Raw genomic sequence first — 25638 nt, forward strand, 5'->3', positions numbered from 1 at the left:
TGGTAATTAATTTCCCATATGGGTTGAATTGCAGCAGCATCTGTTGAAGATGTAATAGTGGCAGATGTTACAGTATCATGGCTTCTTCTCTGTCATGCATCCCTGGCTGCTAATTTATGGTTGTGTCTGAGGGGGATAGGTGGGGGTTGTCTGTATGGAGTCATTGCCAGGAAGTATCTATGCTTATTATAAGTACAGTAGGAGAGCAACTTGAGTGCACTGAGGAGATAAGCGTGGCTGTGTCCTCAGACATCTCCTGCTAGGGGCTTTAGCAGCACCTCCTAGTGCTATTATACAGCCCTAACTACACAGAACCATCATGAAGAGAGTTGTTTTCCTGCGGCTCCAAAATCCTGCTAGAGTTCCAGCCTTGTGATCAGTGAAACTGAGAGAAGTTATGTAAAATTCAAAGAGATGTGTCTCTGTTCAGGCAAATATTAAAATAAGGGAGCGTTTCTGAAACCTCCCTGAAACAATCATGTGTATCTGGATCAGCATTTCCTCTCCTGCGATATCAAGATGCCTGAGAGCTTTCTGGAAATATCCTGAGTCAACTTTTTCAGCCAATTAGTTCCCCAACAAGTAACTGGAGTACTTGGCCCTCACAGGCCTGATTGCTTATTTAAGGGACCAAGGGAGCCCAGCTTGTCAGCTGGAACTCAGTAGCCAACAGCACCATTCAGGTGACAAAGTGGGTTTGAAACACATTTGTGCTACCCCAATCCTCAGCCAGCTGTGTCAGGCTGATCCCCCAGCACAAGTCACAGCAGCCCAAGAGCTCTGGTCATTGCTCTTTGGCGGACCTGACCAAAAATAACTACTCCACAAGAAATTGCTTCTTTAAAAAAAAAAAAAAAAAAAAAAGAGGGAAAAGAGGTCAATTCTAGAAAGTTTAAGAGGCTACAGTTTACTCCCTTCATCTGATGAATGGGTTTTAGCCCATGAAAGCTTATGCCCAAATAAATCTGTTAAGTCTTTTTACTGATACAGACTAACCCAGCTACCACTCTGAACTCTTTCGTTGAGAGTTATTTTTACAGAGTGTGAATCATGTTGCACTGGGAGGAAGCTGGATTGTTCTGCTGTCAGTATCATCACCATTCGTTGTGCTAAAAATACAATATGTTCTGAAGTTGGAGATTGCTCAGCTTACATCTTAGGGCCTGATCCAGAGATGTGCCAAGTACCCTCAGGTCCCAGGGCGCTGACAGCTTTCGAGATGAGACCTGCAGATAGCACAGGGCTAACCCACACTAGCAAGCAATGACCGGAGGGGGGAGAGGTCTCTCAGTTATACTGGTGCCAAGCTGGAATCACTCCATTGACTTCAGTGGCATTATTCCTAATTCTCCCAGATGTAAGTGAGATCAAAAGGATCTCAAAAGGATTCCTCTCCCCCCGTCCAGCCGTCTCCTTCTTACGCTCAGTGGTAAATATTTGATTCTCCCTGAAATCTGACAAAGAAAGGCTGGCGATCATTCCAGCTAATGTCTGCAAGGTATGCCCTGCTGTCAATCATTTTTGCTTTACCTCAGGACAATCAAGGAAGGGAAGATTTTAATTACCTTCATAGTGCTGGCCCCATATGCTGCCCACTTCCATCCAATAGCTCCAGTGATTTTGACAGTTTTCTTTTAAAGGAGTTAAGAGGTGAATCAAAGTCACAAGTTTCATTTTGACAAAGCCTTTTCCATATCAATATTCAGCTACTCAGAGTGCAGAAATGGTGAAACTATTGTACAGGCTTAGCTATCAAAACCATAGCTATAGCATAGCCCAGTGATTAACCTGTGTCTTTTGTTCCTGAATATTTACATATATTTGCACTTCATTGCACAGGAAATTCTCTTAGCAGTGGAAACGTATGTTCTCATTACTATTCACTTGCCATGAAAGAGATTTGCAGGGTGGTTTCTCCCCTATCATGAGCGTATGTGGTATAGCCCCTCCTAGAATGTAGATTATCCTCCATTCACTGCATGATGTGGACCAGTTGGGAATTTGCTTAGTGACAGGACTTTAATTTGGTGTCAGGTTTCTCAGACTACCCACCAGCTTGCCATTCACGCAGCTTCCCCGTTACTTGATCTGTTGTCTGGGGAAAAAACCCTATTTTCGGGTAGTACATATTTGTTAGCCGGTGGAGCTGTAACCTGTTGCTGGTGTAGGTGTAATCTAGTTGTACATGGAGGTTCAGTAACTTTATTACTATAGGCTTTGGTGTTGTTGCATTTTGAGTCATCTAAAGTTATTTATGCTGTGGTACATGACACCTTATTTTGGCTCTCTATTGAGGTTCACCTACGCTGAGATTCATACTTCCATGTATGACAACACTATCTCTGTCTTGCTTATATGTCGACGTTTGGAGGTTGAGGCACCCAATGCTATTGGCACTGTATACTTGGCTTAGTTGTATATATTCATTTTTTGGTAGCTGAAGGACTCTAGTCTAGTGGTTCTTAGTCCATGTTTCAGAGACTATCTGGTATTCCACAGAATTTAGGATTTTGACAGTGGGAAGATAGAAGTGGAGGTGTGTGTTGGGAGAGATCCCGGCCCCCTTAACAGTTCTCTCTTGTACAAAGAGGTTTGCAGAATGAAAAGCTGGAGACTAGAGATGGCCAGGAATTTCCCCTCAAAGTGTTTTTTTCCCAAAGGAAAAATATGGTTCCCCAGCTAGCTGTGGTACACCAGGCCCTGCCCTCATGTTGAGCTACCAAAGTGTATCATTGGAGCCCCATAACCACGTGCCTCACAGGAGATGTCGTTTGGTGGAGGAACCCAGCCCAGAGAAGAGAAGGGGGGCACGAGACAGCTGAGCTGCAGCTCCCTTGAAGCACCAGGGCAGCTCTGGCAGCTGCAGTTCAATGCCAAACCAAACTGAAAGGAAACATTTTGATTTGGGAATTTCAAAACATTATTCCAATCAAAGTGTCAAAACAAAACTTTTCAGCACTTCTCAAGTGAAGATTTTCAGAGTTTTATGTTTTATAAAATATTTTGACTTTTCATCCTGATGAGAATGCTGATTTTCAGCTGGGCGGCCTCTACTCTGACCTATTGCTAGGGCAGCTCTGGCTTGGCTGGATGGTGAGCTGGCATAGCTTGTCATGATGGAGTTAAATGAAATTGGTGCTCAAAGTAAGTTGGAAACTAGAGATACTACTAGCCAAAATGCAGTTCTCTTGTATCTCATTTCCTTTACGAGAGTGTTTAAAGGTCTTGTGGCAGAATTCCATTCAGTGGAAACAAACAGTGTACCTAATGTGTCTAGCTATCAGACCTCTAAATATATTTTCCTCCCTCCCTGTGGTGCGTATAAAGGATCATAACGATTTGGTGAGATCACTTGAACATTGCGAGTGACGTACTATAATAAATGTGAAATCCCAGCCTGATAACCAGACATAACACAGGCCCTGTGCCGTGCAGGCCCAGCTCTGTTATTTTATGTCCTATACTCTGACAGGGTGAAATTTATTCCTGGTGTAACTCCACTGAGTTGAGTGGAGCAACACCAGCGATGAATTTGCCCTGCAAGACTCACTTCAGCTAACAAAATAACCCCCACCCCACAGAACATGTGGTTCGAGGCCAACATAAGACCCACCTGTAACAAATAAAATACCTAACTGTGTAAGTCTATTTGATTTTCTGTTTTCTCTCTCCAACATGGCTCCTTTCATACACGTTGGGGAAGGGGATGGAAGATTGCAGATACATCCACAAAGTTTTTTTCACCTCTGTCCTTCATCAAAACTTTCTGTTGTTTTAAAGATAAAATCCTACTTTCAAAGACTGCCGTTTCCAGTTTTATATTAAGTGACTCATTGTTTTTTATTTGTTTGTTTTTCCAGATAAACAGTCAGGTCTGACCCACCTGCCTTTAGGTGGGAGTAAGTCAGCTCTGGAGCATAAAATACCTCATAAAGGGGAGAAGTACTCTATGTTTTCCAAATGGCTTTGGCTCAGACAACTGAGAACCAGCTCTCCACTGTAACAAACCACCTTGCTGCAGAACTGTACTAAGATTATAAGATCACTGGGGGCAGGGACTGTCTCTCTGTTCTCTGTTTGTACAGCTAGCACAATGGGGTACTAGGCACTACGGTAACAAAGATACATGGAACTGTCAGTTTCAGGGTAACTGCACCTATATTTTCCCCTCTGCGATCCCTCCAGGGAACTCCCTTGAGGTTTTAGGCTCCCAGCCATCACCTCTCTTGGATGGAGACCCCAAGTCTGTCTCTCTCCCTCCTGCTTAGGGGTTTGGAGGCTGCACAGCTCCCTGACTACCCTGTGATATCCCCAGCAAGCCAGTCTGCCTAAAGACCAGACCCTGTGTGTGACCTTCTCTCCGAAGGCTGTCAACAGTATCTTTTAGCAGTGACCACACAGCTGAGTGCTCTCTCTCAGCAGAGCATTTAAGGACAAAAAAAGCATACAGAGAAAACAAAGACCAATAGAAGTTCCTACATGCTTACGAAGCATACCACCGGACTCACCAATCAGTCTTATGGGCTCTACTAAGCCCAAGTCTTTCCAACCTTTCAGCAAGGGTTGGGCCCCCCTCGCACCTATGATCCTCTGTTTGGTGACACAAGACGGAGACCCCCTAGTCTCAGACTTTATACACCAAAAGCCATTTCTTTGTTTCCCAGTTTCTAGAAAACTCAGCCTTAACTAGTCTATGCAAACCACCCGATGGGGTTGGTACTTCTCTGGAGTCTTTACAATTTCAGGGACAGTAGTAATCACAGACACACACACAGTTTTTAGTTCCTGGGGGAGCACTGGTAACCCTCCCTCCATGGAATTGCATGCAGTCTGTAGCCCACACTGATACATAAAACATTCATAACCTAATACAATATGGATGGGTCCCAAACATAGTGCATGTGGTTGCATTATATGTCACAGGGGCACTTTAACTTGCTCTGTATAAGTGTGCATACATGAGTCTTAGGCCATCCCTTGGGATTCTAAGAGGAGGAATACAGTAATAATAATGCAATTCCTCATATTATACCTGTACTGTACTTCTCAGCTGAAAAGGCATCCCAGAGTCATTCTCTCTTCTTCGTCCAGCTATAAGCATACAGTATCCAGTTATCAGAGTAACAGCCGTGTTAGTCTGTATTCGCAAAAAGAAAAGGAGTACTTGTGGCACCTTAGAGACTAACCAATTTATTTGAGCATGAGCTTTCGTGAACTCCAATGAAGTGAGCTGTAGCTCACGAAAGCTCATGCTCAAATAAATTGGTTAGTCTCTAAGGTGCCACAAGTACTCCTTTTCTTTTTGAGTATCCAGTTAGTTAAGTGAACTCACTTGGCTGCACTTGAGTGGTTAGTTATCTCTGAGATCGAACACAGTAGCCATTGCACAGTGACACTCCTGATACAGTACGCTTTTAATGTAAAAAGCCACTAAATACAAGCATTAATATACATTGAAAAGATTGACTCGCTACTCCCTTCTTCCTCCTCCCCCACCACTGCCTCTTCCTCCCTCACTTCCCCCAACCAAGAAAGGCTCGAGTTCAGACAGGAATTAATTCAGGGAGGTCCTACAGCTGGGGTCATACAGGAAGTCAGACTAGCTGGTCTCAGGAGTCACTTTTGCCCTTATAATCTATGACCACAGTGGTGGGGTAAACTGGAGGTGGGATGGGGAGGTGTCTAGCCATGCACTGATGTGGAGGGATCTGGGGATAAGCTGCAGGCGGAGTTTCTCTAAGCATCACTACTTATTTTTTCCAGTTTGACCCCTGACGGGAAGAGTGTGTGCATTAGGAAACGCAGGAGGACAGAAGAGCTGTAATTACCCAGTGAAGACTTGACTGAGGCACCTGGGCTAACCTGTTTATTCTTCTAAGACAAGTGCCCTGAGATCTTTAATTACAAGAAGTAGCCAGGACCTCTATTTTACATCCCCCTCCAGAACCACAGTCCCTCTCAGGCTCAAACCCTGTTCAGTTCTCAGAGGAAGGAATGACGCCACACCAACCTCAAACCCGGATGCTGAAGGAAAGTTCCTGCCACGGCCTTGTCTCCATGACCAGCGCAAGCCCGACAAGCTGCAAGCCCCACTTGCTCCCTATCTGAAGCACGTAGTGATTGGTGAAGAGCTGAGAGCTGTATGTTGGGATAGGTTGTTTAGACAGCAGGTGAGTCCACAGACAATTTCTGAAAGCACAGATAACATTTGGCCCCACATTAGTGAATTGTAGGCATGTGCCAAAATGCGTTCTTAAGCAACCTCGTAGGTCATGTTTTAAACAGAACAGCTGCAATTTCCTTAGCAGTCACTTCCAATGACTGTCTTCCCTAGTGGCTAAAGAGGCCTGCATGAGGCTGTCTGCGCTACTGAAGTGTCTCCTTCAGCTCAAGTAGCAGACTTAATGAGCCAGATCCTCAACTCACTGCAAAATCCATGGAGCACTATTGGAGTTAGCAGAGCTCCACCAATTTACACCTGCTGAGGACCCGGTCCCTTGCCTTTAATCCTCAGCATTGTCAGTTTAAATTTTGGCAGGAGCAGCCTCCTCCCAAACTAACAGGTACTTCTACAAGGAACTAGTCAAATCCTCCTACAAGCATGGAGAACTTGGTGCTGCATGGGGTTTCCTAGAGAGTTTCCAGGCCCACCTGAAAGTGGGTATAGTTAGGGGCAGGTATAATACTGCCATGTAAAGGAGTCTTGATGTAAAAGAGATCAGGCCCTTAATGGAAATACTGTTTAAGGACTCCTAAGAATCTGCCATCACACTGACCGACTTCTCCTCTCCCTGAAATTTCATTAACAAAACTGGAATCAGTTTATTGAATGGTTTCAGAGTAACAGCCGTGTTACTCTGAATTTGCAAAAAGAAAAGGAGTACTTGTGGCACCTTAGAGACAAACCAATTTATTTGAGCATAAGCTTTCGTGAGCTACAGCTCACTTCATCGGATGCACGTAGCTCACGAAAGCTGATGCTCAGATAAATTGGTTAGTCTCTAAGGTGCCACAAGTACTCCTTTTCTTTTTAGTTTATTGAATGTTTCCCTGTGTTTTCTTAAGGGATGATTCTTCGCTGTGGCACTTAAAGCTCAGCTTCACAGCTGGGACTTGCACGAGGTTTCAGGATGAATGTATATAATAACAACCACCTATGTTTTATTGCTCCTTTCACCCCTGAGGATCCCAAAGCACTACACCCACATACAACAGCTAAAAAAACATCAATCATAAAATGTGTGTGTGTCTATGTATTTCACTCCTTTATAATGCGGCTTACTGCAGTGGAATCTGGTTGCTAATACAAATGCAAACTTCCATTTTAAGTCAGCAATGGGAAACGTAGGTCAGGTAAGGAAAAAGGGTCAAATCAGTTCTGGTGTAAACAGGTGCAAATCCATTCAAATCAACAGAGTCACTTAGGCACAACTGAATTGAAGTTGATGTTGTTACACTAGAGAGACAAGCTGTCATAAATGTGATCAGAACCTGGCCTGTTGTCCAGTCCTGTAGTTCAGAGCTTCAGCAGCTAGTCCAACGTTCCCTTATGGTGCATCTGGTATTCTTCTGGCCAGACCTGAGCAAATAACTCCTCCCTACGTAACCTTGTTACCAAACACAACTGCTGAACATAAGGGAGGGCGCAGCAGAGAGTACAATAGGGCGCTCAGAGGGCCAGGCGGCCGAGCAGTAAGCACATCTGACCTCTAGCCCCTTGGCTCTCTGTCAGGGGGCAGTAGATATGCCTATTTCCGGGCCTTAGGGTAGGAGTGTTTTGGACTCCACCCACATCTGGGACTTTGCCCTTAAGGGAGAGGGTGTTAGGGAGACCCAGGCCCTCCCTCTCCATTGGGTCCCCACCCAGGGTCCTGTGGAAAGCAACACCAGCAGGGTCCTCCCTGCAGAGAGCCTACATCTGCCACCCTGGGCTGCTTCCTACCTCCATGCTCCTTCAGTTTGGGGTGTGGCTCCTATAGCCCAAACAGTCAGTAGAGTAACAAAGAGTCCAACTGAGCAGGGCTCTGCAGAAGCTGCTGGTTCTCCAAGCGGGTGGTGGTTGGAGAAGGCTCTGCCTGTGGCCCCTACCTGCTCTATGGTCCCTTCTCAGGATCAACCTTCTGTCTGGCCTCTCAGGTGAAGGTTTGTCTCTCCCGCAACCTGCCCACTAGCCCTTTACCTGGCCTTCTGAGCTCGTGTTAGCCCCACCCCTCCAGTCTGCGAAGCATGCTCCATCTGGAGGAGCAGGTTATCTGGATCCAGTATTGCCTTTTAACCCTCAGCAGCCCCGTGTGGAGTCTGCATACCCCCTCACAGAGGGACTGAAAAGGAGAGCAGAAGCCTTGTCTAAAGGAAAGGTCACTGGGCTGGTTGTGCCTTCTCCTGTTTGCTTTTCTCCCCATGCTCCTGTTTGTTCATTTCCTCGCCTTTTGATCTCATTGATTCCCCGGAGTCCTTGCTCGGCATGGTGACCTTTGCAGATTAATTCCACAGTACTTTGCATTTGTATAGAACTGTTTATCCCAAAGCAACCCAAAACGCTTTTCAAAACGGATATGCATGCTATGGGTGCATCTATGACACATGGCACGTGCCCGAATTCCCTTCCTTCCCTCTACAGCTTATGCTTATCGTGGGGCACAGCATTGCTGCAGGTGGTGTAGCCTAGGTACAGTTGTGCTTTCCTTTCTGCACAGGTGGGCAAAGAGTGGGTGGTGTCTTGTTTCCTCCTCCCCCGAAACATGCCAGCTGATGCAGCTGAGAAGGCACAGTAATCAGACAAGCTATAGGGCTGGCACAGATTACTTCCCCTCTGGAGCAAGAGCAGGGCTGGAAGCAGGAATCACAGCATACCTCTCCGACTCCTCCTGGCCTGCTGCTGGGGTGGCACCTCCCCTTACTCAGGTCTTGTGGCTTATCCCATGCTTAGGGATTGCTGCACCTGCCCCTGAAATGCAACTACCTAGGTGAAATTTAGTAATTAACCCTGCACCTCAGTGTATGGCAGGAAATGAAAAAGAATTTAGTGTCCAACAGAAAGTGCAGAAGGAATTTAATCAGGTGCCAAGATTTTCTAAAACAGGAGCCTGAAGTTAGGCTCCTGGATCCCATATTTAGGCACCTGCCTGATTTTCAAGAGTCCTAAGCAGCAAACAGTTCTCAGGGAGACCTACTGAGTTACCATTCCTCTTCACCGTCACCTGCCAAGCCTAACATCCAAAATATCAAGCAAGTCTGCTAAGTCAGTCCTGCCTCTGGTTAGCACAAGCTGGTATGAGTGTGCGGTTTCTTGCCTTGCAGCTCCGTCTTCTGCATTTTGGCAGTAACATACATACTGTACAATAAATCCTGAATCCCCGTTTCAACTGCTTTGAAGGAGGTACCAAGCTCTCTGAAGGATAAGGGTACTCCTTCACTCTACAGGCTGATAACGACAGACAGTACATCCCCATGGAGTCGGTGATGAGAACCAGTGAGGAGACACTTGCACTGCTCTTGTTGTGACATACCATTTTCCAGGCAGTCTCACCAGGAGGAGACCACACACAGCTCTGCAGAAAATACAAGCAAAGAGAGAGAAATCTGTTTCCCCCTTTTAAACACCCCTGGGATTTTGCCAGTGATTTGGCAACTTGAAGCAGGTATGATTTTGAATCTCTCCATCTGGCTAGCATCTTAGAAATATAAATTACCTGGGATGATCAGACCCAACACAGAGGCTGAGCTGGATAATGCAATTCAGACTGAAACCTGACACTATGTCTTTGAGATAGGGGTCTCCAGCTAGAGCAGTAGTTCTCAACCTATTTACCACTGTGGGCTGCATATGCGGCCCACACGAGGCCCACAATGTGTTATGTGGGCTGCATCCAATACACGTGTATGGCCTGATGTCACATGGATCGCAGCTGTGTGCCGATCGGGCCACTGGCCAGCACCCACAGGCTGAGAACCACTGAACTAGAGGGAGAGGATTTATATATTTGCCCGCAAGTGTGAGAGACTTATCTGAGTCCCAACAGCCCATCCAAGGCTTCAGGTGATGCTTTTCCTGTCCTCCTGGACACCTCTCCCCCACTGCCCAAAGTGGGGAGGAGGAAACCCTTAAAAGGAGCCACTGTCCTATTTTTTCCACCAATCCAGCAAAGCCTCCCTCCCCACCTCCCTCACACACACACACACACACACACCTTTGAGATAGTGGCGGGTTGCATTTTCCAGAATGCCATGAAGAATGCACATTTCAAAGAATTGCACAGGGCTGGTATCCACTGTGACTGGCTCTCTTGATTTTATGACTCTTGTGAGTTTTTCCCAGCTGCTGGTATTGTATAATTAGGGGATAATCTCAGCCATCGTTAATAAAATGTAAGCTTCCTCTCTCGTGGTTGGAGAGAAAAGGTTGAAAATGTGACCAAATTATGTCGTGGAGGCTAAGGAATCAGAGGACAAAAAGAAAAAACCTTCAAAATTATTTATTTTTTAAAAAAATCTCATGATTTTGGGGGCCTGACATGAAACCTAGAGTTGGCATTACTGAGTATCTCTACCAACTGTTGGCCAAACATCAGATTCAACATAACCAGCTGCCAGAATCCTGCACCATCTGGTTGGGCTTAGCATGTGTATGTGCATTTGACACATGGGTACAGCCTAGATACCAAACAGGTTCTTGGTGGTCCAGAGGACACAACCCCAGCAGGTAAGTCAGAGAATCTCTCTCTCTCTCTGGTTAAGCCAAATGTCACTCTAAGCCATTCTAAGTTCATCTCATCAGGAATGCAGTCAGACTTTCATTGTTCAGAGGTACGACGTTAGCCTTGTAAGTAAGGTGAACTTTACCCTCTTAGAATAGCTTATTGAGACTTGAGTCATCAATTCCATTCGTGTCAAATGGAAGAGACGAAGTTAACCTTTTTGTGTAGCCCTTTGAAAAAGTATCCCAACTATCAAGCGGAGATTGGAATTTTCTTCTTTCAGCCGGCGTGGATCATCAATATTAAGTCTCTTAAAAATGAGCTCCCCTGAGAAACTATAAGAGTCTGCTCACAGTTGCACATCTATAACTAAGTCACTTCACTGCTGGCAGAGGTGTGGCTACAGCACACGTAGACAGGCGGCGTTAGCTTGGATTTCGCTCGCTCAAGTAAAAATAGCGGGGACGCCAAGTCCCACTCAGCATTGTGCAGCTGGTGCTGCGGCCAATGCTACGGCGGCTTCACTGAGATCGTTCTTGGAACTAGCCAGATCAAACCTAGCTCAGGCATGGCTACACATATGGCTTCACAGGACTTGTCCCCTAATGCTTATCAAACGAGATGATCTTGTAAAAAAAGGACCAATTTCTGTCCTCACTTGTATACCAGCTAAGCCTCGGTGTCATTTATGGCAGAATTTGGCCAGCATAACTCCACTGATGTCAATAGTTACAGCAGGGATGGATTTGACCCTCTGTGTTTTAAAGCCAAAATTTTGACAGGCTGACCCATAGATGAACCAGCCTTCACGATTTGAGATTGTGTATAAGAAGCCTGCACAGAGGTGCCATCCCATGCAGTAGCCTAAGGACCAACAGAGATAGTTCAGATGAAAAGAGTGACAAAATATCCTGAAGTAGTAAAGGTCTAAGGGCCAGATCCTCGGCTGATGTACATTGGTGTAGCTCCACCGCAAGTCAACAGAATGACGTCGATTTCTAGCAGCTGAGGATCTGGCTGTAAATGGGCTTGGCCGGAACATTACCTGCTACATTTCAGGCTGAAACAAGTTCTGCGGGATTTTTCTTAGCATAAGTTCAAACCCAGTAAAGAGGAGCTGTAATGGAAAGAGTGATGCAATCTTTAAACTGGAGAGATGAATGCAGTCTAGAAACATGTTCTCGTTAGGATTCCCCAATCTGTGGCTCCTTACTCCCAACCCGGCTACAATTTACTGTAATGTTCTCTCTTGTTATAAATCAATCATTTTTCCATATAAGAATCAACATTCAAATCTATGGCTAATAGAGATATTTAATCAAAATTATCCTATATTACAATACATATGCCATACAACAGCCCCTATGCTAAAAACGTTTTTCAGGTTGCAAAAGATGAGGGTAGGCCATGCAACCTTAACTCACCCACTTGTGCATAAACTGTTTGATTCATTCACTCCTCCTGACATGGAGCAGGTGCATCAAGGGTTACACTCTTTCATGCACCCACAGTGCACCACTGTATCCCACCACCATGGGATATGCCTTAAAGAAACAGATCTGATTTGCAGTCTCTCCATTGCTACACTTGGGGCAGGCACAGAATAGGAGGGGCAAGCTTGAAGCCACCTTTGTGCTCCATGTATTCTGGGGCCATGCAAGGCTCTACCTGGCCCCTGGTGTAATTCAGAGCAACCCCAGGGCTGTGCTACTGTACACTCTACTTCCCATAATCTTTGGAAATGGAGAATAGCCATAGTGTAGCACATCCCAGTCATGTATTAGACACACCCCAATCCCCCACACCCCCAAGTGTTAGGAGCAGGGCCAGAGTAGAATTCTTATATGAACTATACACCAGCCAGGAAGACTCCCTAAATGGGGGTGTTCTCAGCGGGCCACTTTTACCTGGTTAAAGTCCCCTGTACTCTGCCAGAGAAGCATAATATGGGCTTGTTGCAAGGGAGAATCTGGCCCACAGTCAAGCCCATGTATGTTTTAAGTTAAGTGAAAACAGAGTTCAGTGAAAACGTATTTTTGAGTTAAGATTTGTTACAGCTGAAGGTAATTGTGCAATATTAACCTGTTAAAATATAACCCAGTACCGGATATGCCAGTTAATTATCTGCATTAAAACTAGTCCCGTTTGATAATAATTTTCCATGGCTTCAGAATTAAAGTCTAACCAGTCCAACTGAGGAAGTGCCCTTGTATGATAAGGGATGCAGGAGAGGAAACAGAAAAATAACCTCAAAGAAAATTCTCAGCAAGGCTGGAAGGGGAGAAATATAAAGCTTGCAAATGCCAACTGACTCCACAATTTGACTCCAAAACACCTGCAGGTATTTCAAAATCAATTCAAATCACAAGACAGAATGCATGAGGGTTTTTCCCAGGGAATAAAGTGTAGATAATTAGGACAAAATTAAAATCTAAATTGAATATTGGATTAATATAACCTCATAGTGAGATTAGATTGTAGAATAAACACCATAAGGAAGGGATAGGTGCATCATAGATTTAGGGCCTGATCCAAAGTCAATTGAAATTAAAGGGAATCTTTCCATGGGGCTTGTGGGTTTTGGATCAGGGCCTTCTTTAAAACAGGAATCAACACAGTACTGCTGCAGGGGACAAGCCTACACTGGCAGGGGTGATGTGAAAGATGATCTAACAGCTTTTTTCTCTGTAGTCACGAATATGCTGTGAATGAATAATGATTTGCTAACTCACTTGCCCATACAACAATGTTTAAATATATGTATACAAGGCAAATATAGCCATCAGATGTTGGGAAAACATTACCAGTCCTGAAGAGTCTTGTGGGGGAGTGGGGAGTCATCAGGTAGGGCAAGAGATTGGAAAGGGGAACAGAAAGCTCTGGGACGCAGGATCTCATTTGTACCAAACCCACCAGCAAGTGCTTTGTGGGCTAACCCAGGAACAGAGAACTCCTGAAGAATCCATGCCAGACCTTATCTAAGCCCTGGTGCATGCTAGACTCAAACTTTGGAAGTTGTGGTGAGTTACAGAAAGGCTTATCAGCAACGTTGTTCATATTCAATAACCCTGCTAGCTCTTTACTAAACCTAGTCCTGATTTTTCATTTTAAAAAATTAGAAGACAAGTCTTTTTTTCTGCATGTTTTTCTTCTTTTGAAAATTTACAGGTGCTTGATGAAAAACTGAGTCCCACAAAACGTAAGTTCACTTTTTGGATATTGAAACCCACCAACCTCATCTCCCTACCCCACCCCCCAAAACCCCCCACTTTGTTTTTTCATTAGAAAAAAGCTAAACCAAATATTTCCACTAAACTATTTGGGAAGATAAATAAACATTCTAATTTATTTTGAAAATATTTACCCTTTTCCAAGCAGCTCTACTCTTTGCCTTATTACGGTCAGTCAGATCCTGAGCTTGTGTAAATCAGCTGAGGTCCATTGATTTCAATCATCTGCTGCTCTGATCTGGTATCTTTGAATTAACTTCTGAAAAACAGCTAAGCTCCAGCTTCCCATTTTGCAGGAGCAACTGGCAGCTGCATTTTTGCGCCTTCCAAACAAGTTACAGCTGTTGAATACTTGCAACTCTAGTGTCCTGATTTGCATCCACAATCAGGTAAATGAAAGTACCCAAATCTGCACCCATAATTCAATTGCAGATGGAAAAAACACAGGTGCAAAATTGCCAGTTTCAAACTTCAGCTGCAAATTTGAAGATTTGGCCATTGCTGTGTTTACTAAATGCTCGTAAGGTGAAGTTTTCAAAAGCACCTAAGGGACTTAGGACCAGATTTTTTAAAGTATTTAGGCACTTCACCGACACATGCAGATAGGCACTTAGTGGGATTTTCAAAAGTATGTAGGTGCCTAAATTCCAGTGATTTCAATGGAGGTTAGGCACCTAGACACTTTTCAAAATGGGATTTAGGTGCTTCTGAAAATGTTACCCCCATGAGCTTGAAGGCAACACCACGACCACTTCCGGCAGCGGCATGCTATAGTAAGTATATCGCAGCTGGAATCAAGGGCTATTTACTGCTTTAAAACAGTAAAGGTGGACTACTCTAGTGTTTTGAGAAGGAGAATCAGGCATTCACCACTTTGTGTTTCAATAAGCTATTTTGTACTAAAATTTCCCCTCTGATCTAACTACGTTCTGACGGATGAAGTCTGCGGACATTAATCACACCTTATTGCTTTTCATCACCTCTACCTTCAGTTGTAAGGGACACAATGCATCATTATGCAATAGGATGGGAAATTTGGCAGTGTCTTCCTTCCATAGGATGCAATATTTATCCCATAAATGGGAATTAACTGAATAACTTGCAGGCTGTGTGTCAGGGCTTGTAAGAAGTGGTGACTAATCCTAGCTAGTGAGGATTAACAATTTTGCTGTGGGAAATCTGCCAGAGGTTTCAATTATATCATGTCTTACACTAATGCAGTTGTGTTCCTGTCATAGGATGATCGTCACGGGGTACGTGCTTTTATTCTTAAATTCCACACTTTATGGTGCAATGTAAATAGTCTGATAGACGCGATGTCACCTTTGCGAAAGGGCCAGAAGATGAGGCTGAGTGATGAGGTGAGGCTGCACCAGCATTTTATCTTAGGAGGCTGACGTTCATATCCTGTTCACCTCACAAGGGAAAGTCACTTGGTGCCCTCACTGTTCAGTATACTTGAACACAGCATCTGTCCAGAAAGGCAACACTGGAGGGCCTGGCTTGGCAGAGCCGACGTGCACTGGCAGAGCCGTGTGAGGATCCAGAACTGGGTACTGCAGGGCAGCACCCAAGAGCCCTTGCGGGACTATGGGAGCTCATGATTGAGGCCTTGCCTTCACAGAGAACACAGGGCATGCCCTTCACTAACTGGAGTGCCCTTCTGGTGGCACTAGGACCCACATGGCCTCCCCTCCCACCACCTTGGGGGAAGACGGCAGAGAGGAGACGGCCGAGAGGAGACGGCTAGACACTCCAGCCCATAGGGACGGAAGCTGCCAAAGCAGGGACCTCTGGACATTCAGAGAAACTTGTACAGTTCTGACCAGGTTCTCTCAGCCCTATGCTGTTTGGTTCAGCCCTCCTTTTCTGTCTCTTCACCTCTGCCTAACTCTGCACCTGCCCCTCCTACCCCCCGCCCCCCCCAGTTAGCTCTTCCCCTCCTAACTCCCTCCCCCCAAATCATGAAACTAATGTGACATTTGCTACCACCATATTGTTTGCTCTGCCGTCGTGTTCTACCTCTTCCCCTCCCTGTCTGCTCTATTTAGGTCATCAGGGGAGGGACCTTCTGGTTTTACCTAGCATACTGAGGTCCCATTTTTGTTTGGTTCTTAGGCACTACCACAATAAACACGATTCGTAATCTAGAGAAGAAACTTAGCTTGTAGTTTTCACACGAGTTAGGTCAGGTTATGACAGAGCCTAGCCTTCAACTCACCCTGGCAAAAATTCAAAGTGCAATGTCTTCACCAGGATTTTACCTCCAGTTACTCACCAGCACCCGTCTTTTCATAGTGCAGCAAAGGTGAAAACAAGCAGGAGATACTGCACAGGGGTGTATTGGCAGAGCTGAGAGAGAGGCAAGGACGGGAAGGGCAGGGAATGCTGCAGGTCAGGACTGAAGTGGATTTGCAGTGGTAGAACTGCTGGAGGGCCCAAGTAGCAGGCGTACTGTAGGTGACTGTGTGGGGTAATGAGACAGCTGGGCAGTGCCTGCCTTCTCAACCTTATATTTGACATTGGGCCTGTAATCTTACCAGAGTGGCAAAGTTAAAACAAGCTACACTAATAAAAACAGGATGATTGTTCCTAGTGGCACAAAATGGCCTTTTTCCTAGAAACCAATTCACAGGCTAAGTAATGCAATAACAATGTTCTCTCCTCTCTCCAAACTGGTTTCCTGTTCTCTCACCCTACAGAACAGAGTTTGGAACCTGCAAGTTCCAAGTCAGTAAAATTAAGTAACTGTCTCAAGACCAGACCAGTGTATGCATCCAACAACTTTGTCTGACATTTGCAAGTTTCCCACTGTATCCTCTCCAGGTGTGACTTACTCAGATAGCTTTACATTTAATTGGTTGTGAATAAAGGTGAATATCAGCTGTGAATTGTGAGACTAATTATAGTGCAATCGGAACTTTGTGATCTGGCCCTTAAAGCAGGTTAGACCACTGTGACTCATTTCCGTACAACTAGCACCCTTGGGGTCCAATCTAGGGCTCTTGATCCAAAGCAAGCAGGAGTCTTCCCATTGAGCGTTTAATGGCCTTTGGATCAAAAAGTGGTGCATATTTCTATGTTTGTAAAAAGAGTACCACACTCACTAACCTGACAAATGTAATCAAATGGCATCAGAGGATCTGAAGAGCATATCTTCTGGGTGTGTTAGTTTTCCATGTAAACAAGCGCATCTGCTATTGGACTGATCCGTGGGAGGTTTCATACTTAGGTTATATGAGGGAACATGCAGCTGCATTTGTGTGTGTGTTCTTTCTGGGTCAGCCTCCCTAACTAGCAACACATTAAACCTTCATTTTCCCCCCCACACACAAGTGATTATCACTGCTTAATTGTATTCAAAAGGTATCCCCGAGACTACAGATATCACACAGATAATTGAAATGTACGAGTAAGATACATACACCTTTGAACAATGAAACACTCAGAAATAATTCTCCAATGACGTTACCAATCAAGTAATACCAGATCCAGCCCTGGGGCAGTGAAGATTCTCACAATGAGGTTATGTTTTACACAAGTAATTCTTTTTCCTCATAGTAATGCCTAGCTTATCATTAGATCCCCAAGCAATCTACAAAGCTTACCATCGTTATCCCAATTTTACAGATGGGGAAACTGAGGCAGAGAGGGGAAAGTGACTTGCCAAGGGTCAACCAGCAGGCCAGAGCTCACACTAGAACCCAGGTCTCTCCTGACCCACAGTCTAGTGCTCCGTCTGCTAGGCCACACTACCTCTTAGTGGCACTACCCCAGTTTAAACCACTTGACGATCTGTCCCTTCTATCTGATTTGCATCACTTGTGCAGTGTATGTCACTGCCCAATATTGAGCTAGGAAATTCTGCTCTTGGCAATGCATGCCTTCCCTTTATGAATAATCACCAAAGCCGTAGTCATCCAAATAAGCACGCACACCATTTTATTTGATTAGTTGCTTTTTCCTCACACTATTCTAGTGACAATTTGTTTACTTTTACCATGGGCCTGACAATTGTTAGAGATGGGACTAAACTGCAAAGTTTGGATCTGGATCCAAACTGCCCCAAAGTTTGAGGAGTGTTGGGATCTGGAGTTCTCGTTCCACGCTATTTCTAGAGTGTGCTTTTGGCTATTAGCCCTATGACAGCACACTTCCTATGGTATCCATTAAGTTTGCCTAGAACTACACCTTGTTTTTCCCTTTATTCATCATTCCTGCAGCCTCTTGGTGGAGGCCACATTGTCAGCATGGAAAACAACTTCACACCCTGTTTTCAGGCTGCTGCAAAAAGAGAGTTGCTCCCTAAATGTGTAAGTTATTGGAAGCCCTGCCCCTGCATGCCACATGTCAATTCATGCCTGCTTGAACTGAATCTTGTGTTTTATGAATCATACAGAGTTCTCACCTTGAGTCACTTGCAAAAAATCAATAAGAGGCAGAACATGATATTCAGCGCTTCATGGCCCATTCAAGCCTGACCACATCCTGGTGCATCAGGCTCTTTCTTTGTTGCACAACTTTTCTTTCAAGTGCTCAAATAGCATCAGGATGGGTGGGGTAGAAAACCCTAGACAGAGAGAACCCTCTGAAAACGTCATACAACACAGATGGGGCGCAGAGTAAGTCTGGCTCATTGATATTAATGGAAGTCATGCGGCTAATTCCCTAAACACTGCTTTGAAAGCTAGGCTGAGAGTAGGTACCACCAGTGCAGCCAGTGTGGTTCTTCTTCCATGTCTGAGAGTGGGCGCTTCCAATAGGAAAATCAAGTTATTAATGTTCACAAAGACTCAACTACGTGCTCACTCTTCTTGCAGAGGTAGTCTTTGCCAATCAGAACTGATGCACATTTTCCCGATGAACCAGTGAAGTAGGTGATCATTACCACCTCTGATATTAAGGAGGTGGGAGTGCCTTTCTAGAAAGAAAAGGCAACATAGGGTGTGGGCAGAGCCAGGAATCCTAGGAGCTCACAATGCCCAAGCCTTGCTTTACCGAGCCTGTGTCTTTAACATACAGCGTTGTCAATATGGCACCATTCACCACCACTGCAATCACTAAAAAAGTAGATTTTTTTTACTATTATTTGTTCATAATGAACCGGACCAGTCAAGATCTTCTGAGCAAAGGATTAGCGAATGCATCCGATGAAGTGAGCTGTAGCTCACGAAAGCTTATACTCAATAAATTGGTTCGTCTCTAAGGTGCCACAAGTGCTCCTGTTCTTGTTACACAGTCCTGAGTTCTGCAAGTGGTATGGTGTCTGGGACTCTCTGGCCATGGAGGGTGCAGCTGCTATGACAGTGAAGTCAGTAAAGCGAGTTGAAATTTTTCTCATTTCAAAATGTTGATGAAAAATGTCAAAATGTAAAAAAGTCAAAAAAATTCAATTTTGAGCAGGAAAAGATTTCATTCCTCCCCCCACCCCTCTGGTTTTTTAACCCAGCTATAGAGCTGGTCAAAATTTTTCAAGTGTCAGAAGGTTGACAAAATTTCAATATAAAAACAGAAAAAAAATTGAAACAAAAATTATGATTCCCCTATCTTACATTTTCGAGTCAGCTGTAACATGTAAAAGTTCCTTTTTGCATGAATCACTGCCATGGTGCCACTTGCCCTGTGCATTACAGACTGTATGACCTATACAACATAGAAATCGATGTGTTAGTGGAAAGCAAGGTTGTTACCGAAATCCCAGAAACACTTTGCTGGATAATTGATTGATTTACAAAGGGCACACATACACGCTATATGGAATACAGAGAACACTAAGTAATTGACCACTAAAACGCAAATATCTCTGGAAGTAAAATATCTCATAAAATATTTGGATGGTTTGTTCTTGTCTGTGTTTTATATTTCTCTAAATGGTAAGGAGGGGACAGGTTACTAATTGCAAGTTGATCCCTCTCTACCCCCGCCCCGCATGCGTGAAGTCAGTGAACAATATTGGCAGATCACATTGCAGAATAAACCTAGTCCCCACCAAAAAGCAAATGCACTTAGTCAGTGAAGATTTGTCCCCCCAACACTTTCTCAATTTGGCTGATGTAAAACATCATACTGATCCATTACATTGGCTCTTTGCTCCAAAGTCCTTTCTCCAAAGCCCCCTTCCTTTCCCAATACTTCCTTTACGGGGCAATGTCTATGCTCGTTGCCCTGTGTTTCCTCACTGCCCCATTATTTACAAAACCTCTCTCCTCATCTTCTCCTTCTACTATATTTACTACACTATGCTTTGTGCCAAACTAAACAGTTACATTTGAGACTGTTACTCATGCTGAGCCAAGTATTCTGCAAGACATTCCCTACCGATTTGCACTTGCCAGTCTTGATGCTGAAAGGGATTGGAATGGAAAGGTTACATGGATTGTAAAAGGACATTTTTATAAAAGGAATCCAAACCCATGTGCCTTGCCCTTTTCAGAAGACACCCACCCGGGAACAGAATGGAGTGACTCACAGGCAAGTTCTTACTGGCGTGTCGGGTGTGCGAGCATGTAGAGGGGATGCAGGGAGAGGCTGCTAGCAGCCTGTTTGATGGCAACTTGCATGCTTGGTAGTCTTAGGAACAATGGCTCTAAACATGGCCTGAAGCCCTCCCGCCTCAGGCTAGGACTTGTCAGTTCTCACAAGCGAAGCAGGAGTAGGTGTGGTCAGTGTTTGGATGCGAGACCTCAGAGGTTCTACAGAAGTGGTGTCTGAGTCAATATTGAACCAGCACTCAAGCATGGAGTTAGGAGGCTGCTGTGCTATTTTAGGTTCCATCCATTGGATGAGATATAAAATTTACAGCATGGTCTTGTGTGGTCATTGAAGAGTCAGTGGCAGTTTTTGGAAGAGGTTTTATCCAGTGTCCTAGCCAAGTGCAAATAACCACTGTACAGGTTCTCCCTACTTTAATTGCCCCTGTAATCTGAACAGAACACACGCTGTTCTTTGCTTCCTGCCCTAAACAATTACATGGTATTGTTCTGGACTATTTATCAGCAGTGCCTCAGAGATGGCTGCATTTGACTGGGAGATAAGGAAATGCCTGCATGTGTATCATTTGTACAATGCTCCTGCTGAGTAAAAGGTGCTTTTGAAATTCAAGATATAATCGGTGCATAGTTGAGCAGGTTTCCCTGCATGCATCTTACCATACTTTGCCCAGCATGCTACCAGCCTCCAACTCCACTGGCACAAATCGTGAATTCACGCTGGCCAATTTTAAAGGAGGAATTATCAAAGTTTGCACACTCATTTGCTTGCCCCTAACTGGCCACATGTGTGTTAGTACTTCATTTGCAGTGCACGTCTGGAATTTGCATGCCTGAGTTATATGCAAGCATCTCTCACAGGCCATGGTGCAAAAGGATGAGCTAGTCTGGAGCTTGGGTGTCTCCCAGTAACTTCTTCCTTTGATCTCCCATTGGGCTTACTGTCCCTATCGACCTGACAGCAATGCCAGGCCAAGTGCATGCACTCTCTGGCCAAGGTTGTGAGCATCTCTATTTTTGGTGTCCAACTTGAGCCACCTTAAAAGGGTGAGGTTTTCAGACAGCGTTTGCTCAGCTCTTTCTGAAAGTCATGCCCTTTCTCAAACGGGCACCTCAAAATGGAAGCACCCAAACTTGTTTGTCACTTTCCTGAATCAGCCAAGCCTGGCTGTCTCCCTCACGCCATTTTCCTCTATGGCGCCGGTTCCAACATCTTCTAAAAGATGTTTCAAATGCTGTCGTACTGGCTCAGCTGGTGAGCTTAACACTGTACAGCATTTGGAGATATGGTAAATAGGCAGAGAAAAAAAATCATTACAAATCCAACAAACTAATTCTCTGTCATATGCTAAAGGACTCAATCGAAAGGTCACCATTCTCTATTACGTTCAATAGGGCTTTTCTAGAAGGGACTGAAGGCCTCCTCCTGGGTGATGGAACGTGGTCCGTCAGCCTAAAACCCTGGAGATCATCATCCATAATTTCAGTCTCCTATAAGTTCTCTTTAAGGGGGTGGGTGGGAAGTGTCTGCAGGACATTTAGGAGTTTTTGCTTCTATAGAGCTCAGTCCAACTTCATTTACGTCAACTGAGAAGTTCCTTTTCGCTTTAGTGTCTGTTGGATCCGGCCTCTAGCTACCAAAACTTCAAGAGAACTAGCATCTGGGGATCCAAATGTCTGCCCACTTAGCTAACAAAGCATATACTTGTTTATTTAAAACATTATTGTTATGAACTAGTTATACAGTAATTACTCCTAATAAAACATTTACTTAAAGTTACTGCACACTATTACTGACTCCAATGGGCCTTGGATCAGGGCCTTATTTCCTGTAATTAGATAGAAATAAGTATAGGATAAAGCTGTGATATCTCAGATACCAGTGTTTATACTAAACAAACTGTGGGTAAGCACTGGCTTTTGAAAGTGGCCCAATGAAAAATAAAAACAGATGTTAGATAGTTCAGAGATAAAGTTACAAAACCACTGTTTGAAATTTAGGAAGTTGCAAAAAAGACCAGGAAGTTGAAACATGAGCATTGGGAGATGGCAGCCATTTTGAAATATGAGAATTTTGTGAGAGTTTCTCTAAAGTACACCATGAGGGAATTTCTTTTAAGAATTTGCCTTTTAAAGTCACTCAGCTGGGACCAGAAACACTAATGTGCATTAATCAGAATTATTGCATGGCTCCACACTGCAGGGGTAGAGAGGTGGGATCTGTACCCTACCTGCCCGGAGAACCCACTTCACCCTTACTTATGTAGGAAGGGAGGCAATGGCTCACTGGAGATTCTTCTGAGCTGTGAGGCACAGCATTAAGTAATCTGTGAAATTCAGTAAGGAGGTCTTCCCACCCCGCTACAACCCTGCATGGATGTATAACCTAGAGGACCATCTTACTGAAAGGAAGACAAGCTGTTGGGATATGGGGGTAAGAGGCTGAAACCTACTGAAGAATATAGGGCTAGACACAACAGCCCTATATTTGAGGGACTATTTTCCCCTCTAGCTTATTGGGCCAAATTCAGCCTTGATGTAGTTCTAAGGAACTCAGGGAGTTGTTCCTGGGATGAGTGTGCCCTGTTATTTCAAATGTTCCAATTATAAGAGTTTAGACTAGGAGGAATTAAAAATAGTTAAACCTCACTTAATTATTTTGGTCTCTCTTTTGTCTACAGGAGGTTACATCAGAGAAAAAACTTAGTGTTTATGGATAAAGTCCCCCGTGAAACTCAGTGACATAGTCACAGCACTGTTGGAAGTTCTATACCAGTGGTTCTCAGCCAGGGGTACGCATACCCTTTGGGATATGCAGCAGTCTTCCAGGGGGTACATCAACTCATCTAGATATTTGCCCAGTTTTACGACAGGCTATATAAAAAGTCCTAGAAAAAAAGTCAGTACAAACTAAAATTTTACATAGACTGACTTGTTTATACTGCTTTATGTACTACACACTGACATGTAAGTACAATATTTGTATTCCAATTGATTTTATAATTATATGGTAAAAATGAGAAAGTCAGCAATTTTTCAGTAATAGTGCGCTGTGACACTCTTGTCTTTTTAGGTCTGATTTTGTTGCAGTAGTTTTAAAGTGAGGTGAAACTTGGGCATACGCAAGACAAATCAGAGTCCTGAAAGGGGTACAATAGTCTGGAAAGGTTGAGAGCCACTGGTCTACACAGTCGCATCATTCGGCACTGCACCATTTCCAATCCAGACTGCATCCTACAGGGGATGTGTCAAGATCACAGATTGTTATTAATTTAGTCATGTGAAATGAACCATGAAATAAAGACAGAAACTAGTGAACAGGGTCTGGTGGCAACGAAGTCTTCATTTTTCAAATAAATATTGAACTGTGTGTGTCAGAGATAACATTAGAGACTATGATTAGACTATATGGAAAGGGAAATGAGAAGTATGGAACAATGACCTGATTGAGACAAAATTATAGTTGAGATATCAACTATGGGACAGTTAGGAAAAATGAATTTCCTATACCACATTTTATCCAATGTAATCTAAACAGCTCATGCCCATTTGGTACATGGTAAAAGGCAACATAAGCTTAATTTTTAAGAACCACATGAGTTACACTGTTAACAACCCTCAGTTATTTGCCTGTGGGACCTTAACAATCAGCTACTGATGGAGAACGTCACCAACTTGTCCTCTGTCAATCTACATGGGATAAGTTCTGGAAGAACCCTAGAAGGTGTTGCCAGGAATTAATAAAACAGACACTCCCAGCCCAATTCTGGTCTCACTGAAGTCTATGGGGAGTTTCCCCATTGGACTTCAGAGACATCTGGAGTTGGGTCCGACACCAGTATTATATAATAGAGATAGAACCCAGGATGTTTCACTCCAGATAACAGACTCCTGTGCCTGGAATTAAAGGAGAACTTCTGCCTGATGGTGCTGGCAGTTTTGGTAGCTGTGATAATTCAAGAGGTAACACTTTTGGTAGGCTATCCACTAGGGAGCAGGGGAAAGCATATATAGGCCTATTGCAGTCAAGAGACCAGAAACCTCCCACCTCCAGGCATGGCTGTCAAGTAGATGAGGCCAGAAGTGAAGGAAGCAGGCAGTTGCTTGGCAGGGGCATTAGGAACAGAGATGAGGGAGTATGTGAACGGCCTACACCAGGACAATAACTCCTTGGGATCCTGCGGGCAATGCCTTGTTTGGAAGACTAGCAAGAATCATCCTATCACAAAGCTGTTTACTAGGGTTTAGGTTCAGCTTCTAAAACAGGGGTTCTCAAACTAGGGGTCGTGTCCCCTCAGGAGATCACAAAATTACGTGGGGGAGGTGGGGGGGTCGCAAGCTGTCAGCCTCCACCCCAAATCTCCAGCATTTATAATAGTGCTAAATATAAAAATGTTTAATTTATAGGAGGGGGTGGCACTCCGCTTTGCTGTGTGAAAGGGGTCACCAATACCTAAACTGGGAGGAGTGGTAGATACACTGGAGGGTAGGGATAGGATACAGAGGGACCTACACAAATTAGAGGATTGAGCCAAAAGAAATCTGATGAGGTTCAACAAAGACAAGCTCAGAGTCCTGCACTTAGGATGGAAGAATCCCATGCACTGCTACAGACTAGGGACTGAATGGCTAGGCAGCAGTTCTGCAGAAAAGGACCTAGGGGTTACAGTGGATGAGAAGTTGGATATGAGTCAACAGCGTCCCCTTGTTGCCAAGAAGGCTAACGATATTTTGGGCTGCATAAGTAGGGGCATCGCCAGCAGATCAAGAGACGTGATTGTTCCACTCTATTCGACATTGGTGAGGCCTCATCTGGAGTACTGTGTCCAGTTTTGGGCCCCACGCAAGGAGGATTTGGAAAAATTGGAAAGAGTCCAGCAGAGGGCAACAAAAATGATTAAGGGACTATAACACATGACTTATGAGGAGAGGCTGAGGGAACTGGGATTGTTTAGTCTGCAGAAGAGAAGAATGGGGGGGGGGAAGATTTGATAGCTGCTTTCAACTATCTGAAAGGGGGTTCCAAAGAGGATGGATCTAGACTGTTCAGTGGTACCAGATGGCAGAACAAGGAGTAATGGTCTCAAGTTGCAGTGGGGGAGGTTTAGGTTGGATATTAGGGAAAACGTTTTCACTAGGAAGGTGGTGAAGCACTGGAATGCGTTACCTAGGGAGGTGGTGGAATCTCCTCTCTTTGAGGTTTTTAAGTTCAGACTTGACAAC

At 44.4% G+C, this 25638-nt stretch overlaps 1 long non-coding RNA gene across 2 annotated transcripts; it reads left to right on the forward strand.

The window, feature by feature from the left end:
* The first annotated feature begins 12889 nt into the window (after positions 1-12889).
* On the forward strand, positions 12890-23738 carry LOC125640481 (uncharacterized). 2 transcript variants are annotated; one of them, XR_012669301.1, is made up of 5 exons: positions 12890-13038; positions 13866-13896; positions 15166-20398; positions 23097-23382; positions 23462-23738. It is a non-coding gene; the product is annotated as an uncharacterized LOC125640481 (long non-coding RNA). The 2 variants fall into 2 exon arrangements; XR_012669302.1 differs by having other exon boundaries at positions 23489-23738.
* Positions 23739-25638: the final 1900 nt, after the last annotated feature.

The sequence above is a fragment of the Caretta caretta genome, chromosome 7 (genome assembly GCF_965140235.1).
Source record: "Caretta caretta isolate rCarCar2 chromosome 7, rCarCar1.hap1, whole genome shotgun sequence".
In the NCBI taxonomy this organism is placed as follows: Eukaryota; Metazoa; Chordata; order Testudines; family Cheloniidae; genus Caretta; species Caretta caretta.